Below are 4,617 nucleotides of genomic sequence, written 5' to 3'. Positions count from 1 at the left end.
AGGGGTGAGCGAATTCGAATACCTTGTAAAATTTTCAAGAATTAGAATTGGTCGATTCTTAGAAATAGGAATCGAAACTTGAAACCTGTAAAGTCTATTCTTAGTCTAAACTGATCTTACATGTTCTGGTTTCTACTCGAAATGTATTATATATATAGAGAGAGAGAGGGAGAGAGAGACAGAGGGACAAAGACCGAAAGACAGAGAGAAAGGGAGAGAGGGAGAGACATCTTCCATATTGTAAAATCAAAATTCTTGTTTTATTCGTCTTTTTTGTACAATTTGTTGTTAAATACTAATTTTAAATTTATGTCGTAAAATATTCAATATTTGTTGAATGTATCAACCTTAAACAATTTTTGAAATTAATTTAGTTTCAAATTTATAACAATTAACAAGGAAAAAAATCTGTAACAATTAATAATTAACAAGAACAATTAGTTTCAAATCTTAACTACAAAAATTTAAAAATAAAACAATACATAGTATCAACAATTCATGGTTATCCATATATATATTGTTGGAAATTGGCTCTTTAAGTCCCACATCTATTAATTTATTCTCTTTGTATTTTACCAAATGCTATAAATAGAGACCTTGGTTTTAATTCAAAATCATCCCAAAAACAATTGTAGTTAAACACAATTATATTGAGAGAATCCTATTATTAGAGATCTCTAATAGTTTATTTTTCCTTTGTAACTATTTTTTGAAGATAGTGAAAGTAGTCAGCGATGCCGAGAATGTAGGTATATTTACCAAACCTCGTAAATTCTTGTGTTCTCTTTTTTTTATTTTTTTGCAATTTTATTTTCTGTCTAAATTATTTATTATATTCAATAGCATAAAAATTATATTTTATATTTTCGCTGCACAACAAGTGGTATCAAAGCTTAGGTTTAGGACAGTGAGTAGCTATTTATATGGTTATGTGCATATTTAGGAAAATGCTGTCAAAGGAGGTTGGTTTTTAAAGAGGCTTTGTCCCCACCAATCTTTCTTGGGTATTTTCCTGATGCATATATTATCATTTTTTGACACTTACTACTATCCTAGGTTATAGTAATTTTGTTTTAGCTATTGAATATAAATTTGTGAAACTTGGTTATTTGAAAAATTATCTACCAAGTAAATCATAGTTAGCAGAAAATGGCATCAACATCAACAAAGACAATTGTGACAACGACAAAAATTGATGTTGAAAAATTTGATAGCCGAACCAATTTTGGCTTGTGGCAATGTGAAGTGATGGACACCCTGTGTCAAGAAAATCTTGATATGGCTTTGAAGGAGGAAAAACTAGAGAAGATGGATGACAAAGAATGGGCGAGGATCAACCACCAAGCTTGTGGTACAATCTATATGTGTCTTTGTAGAGAGCAGAAATATCCATCCATGAAAGAGGCATCTGCAAGTAAGATGTGGAAGACATTAAAAAACAAGTAAATGAAGAAGAGAAATGAGAATAGACTTTATTTGAAGAAGAGACTATTTTGTCTTCAATTGAAACCTGGTACAAGTATAAGTGATCATATTGATACTTTTAACCAGTTGATAGCTAATTTACTGAATCTAGATGAAACCTTCAAAGATGAAGATAAGACAATGCTTCTACTAGGATCTCTTCCTAAAGAATTGAATCATTTAAGCATTACATTACTTCATGGAAAAGAGAAAGTGACTTACGATGAGGTATGTACTGCTTTGAATAATAATGAAATAAAAAAAAAATCAATAAGAGAATAGAGAGACAACTATTGAAACCCTTATTGTAAGAAGACAAAGTCAAAGTCAAAGTCAAAGTCGTAAGTAAGAAAGAAGGGATAGATCTCAGTCAAAGAAAAGACCTTGACTTTGACATATGATGAATCAGTAGTTACAGTATTTGAAAAAGATATAGATGATGAAACAACCAGACTTTGACATATGCGTTTGGGACGGGCAAGGGAAAAAACCTTATTTAGTTTGGTGAAACAAGACTTATTGAAAGGAGCAAAGACTTGCAAATTGGATTTTTGTGAGCACTGTGTCTTGGGAAAATAGACAAAAGTAATATTTAGTACTGCAATTCATAATACTAAAAGTATTTTGGATTATGTTCACTCTAATGTGTAGGGACCTACTAAGACAGTTTCCTTAGGAGGTAGACACTACTTTGTTACTTTTGTTGATGACTTTTCTAAAAGGACATGGGTGTACACTTTAAAGAAGAAAATGATGTATTAGGTGTTTTCTTGAAATGGAAAAAGATGGTTCAAACTCAGACTGGCAGAAAAATCAAACGGCTAAGGACTGATAATGGTGGTGAGTATACTAGTGATCTATTTTTTGAAGTTTGTCAGGTTGAAGGCATTGTATGCCATTTCTCAACTAAAGGAACACTATAACAGAATGAGGTGACAAAATGCATGAATCGAACCTTGTTGGAGAAGGTTAGATGTATATTGTCCAATGCTGGGTTAGGCAAAACATTTTGGGTCGAGGCTAATACATATGCATATCATCTCATTAATCGTTTACCATCCATTGTAATTGAAGGGAAAACACCCCTTGATATATGGTCTGGAAAATCTATTAATGACTATGATTCCTTACGTGTGATTGGTTCTACTACCTATTATCATACAAAAGAATCTAAATTAGATCCAAGAGTTAAGAAAGCAATCTTTATGAGGATTAGTTCTGGAGTGAAAGGATATCGTCTTTGGTGCCCAAAGTTGAAGAAAATCATTCATAGCAGGGATGTTACCTTTGATGAATCTGACATGTAAAAGAAGGTAACAAAAAAGACTAATGATACTCAACAATAGGTGGAGTTTGAGATAATTACAACAATAAACCCAGCTAAAGTTGTTGAAAATGATAGTGATACTTCAGTGGCAGAGGAAGAAAGTGAAGATGGAGAGGTTTCAACCCAAGAACCTCAATAGCAACAAGAATCAATTGCAGGGCAAAGGACTATTTCCCACCCATGTTTTAGTCGTTTCTCAATCACATACCCACGCCAGATGAAAAACCCAATCACCCACCCAAAATTTAATCTGTTTGTTTCCACCCACATCTGCCGTTAAATTTTTCGTTAAATAGAGGGGTAAAACCGTCATTTTACTATTTATATTCCACTGATTTAATTCTATCACATTTTCCCCTTTCGATTTTAAAAGTTACACTTTACCTCCATCCCTAAACTTTAAAAAGTGACTTTCACCCCCTCAAATCCCTAATTGTTTTTTCATTTTCCCTCCAGCCACCGACGACGATGTGGTTGGAGGGAGAGTGACGAGGGCTCGTCCATTCTCCGGACGACGCTCGTCCCTGGAACGGACTACGATCGTCCATTCTCTGGACGACGGAGCGTCATCCATTCTCTGGATGACGCTCGGTTGTCCAGATTGGACGACGCTTCGTCGTCCAGAATAGATGACGCTTCGTCGTCTAGAATAGACGACGATTCGTCTTCCAGACTGGATGACGCTTCGTCATCCATCTGGACGATGATTCGTCATCCAGATCTGGACAACGAAGCATCGTCCAGATCTGGACGAAATGTCGACCGTTCTAGACGACGGTCGTCCTTCTTGGATGACGATCGTTATCCAGAGGTGGTCGACCTCTGGACGAAATCTTCTCAGCCATCGTTGAAAAAAGTGGCTGCATTTCAGGGGAGAAAAGTAAATTTTTTAAAACTTAATTCAGGGGACAAATGTTAGTTTTTCAAATTAAAAGTGGGAAAAATGAGGTAAAATTTTAATTATTTAATATTATTGATGAAATTACTAATTTTCCCCTTAATCTAACTGAAAAAATGTGGGTGGAACAAACAGATTAAATTTTGGGTGGGTGATTGGGTTTTCATCTGGCGTGGGTATGTGATTGAGAAACAACTAAAACATGGGTGGGAAATAGTCCTTTGCCCATCAATTGCATCACATAAGCCAAAACGAGAAATACATCAACCTGCTCGATTTACTGATATGGTGGCCTATGGACTTCCAATTGTAGATGATGATATTCCTTCCACCTATAAAAAAGTAGTCAAAAGTCCAAAAGCTAAAAAGTGGAAGAAAGCCATGGATGAGGAGTTACAATCCCTTTAAAAAAATGAAACTTGGCAGTTAGTTCAATTGCAAAAGAACAAGAAGGCAATTGGGTGTAAGTGGGTGTATGCAAGAAAAGATAGATTTCTTAACAAAGAAGATGTTCGCTACAAGGTAGGGTTGGTAGCAAAAGGTTGTGCTCAAAAGGAAGGGATTGATTTGAATGAGGTACTTTCTTTAGTTGTTAACGATTTCTCTATTAGAATTTTGTTAACCTTAGTAGCACAATTAAATCTTGAACTAGTTCAACTTAATGTGAAAATTGCATTTCTACATGGTAATTTGGAAGAGGAAATCTACATGACTCAGCCTGAAGGATTTAAGGTTGCTGATAAAGAGAATTGAGTTTGCAAACTGAAGAAATCGCTTTATGGACTGAAACAATCACCATGACAGTGGTATAAGCGATTTGATCGATTTATGATGGAGCATAGGTACACAAGAAGTAAGTATGATAATTGTGTATATTTTCGCAGGCTACAAGATGGGTTTTTCATTTATCTATTATTATATGTTGATG

Source organism: Mangifera indica, chromosome 12 (genome assembly GCF_011075055.1).
Source record: "Mangifera indica cultivar Alphonso chromosome 12, CATAS_Mindica_2.1, whole genome shotgun sequence".
Lineage (NCBI taxonomy): Eukaryota > Viridiplantae > Streptophyta > Magnoliopsida > Sapindales > Anacardiaceae > Mangifera > Mangifera indica.
Note: the sequence above shows the minus strand (reverse complement) of the source record.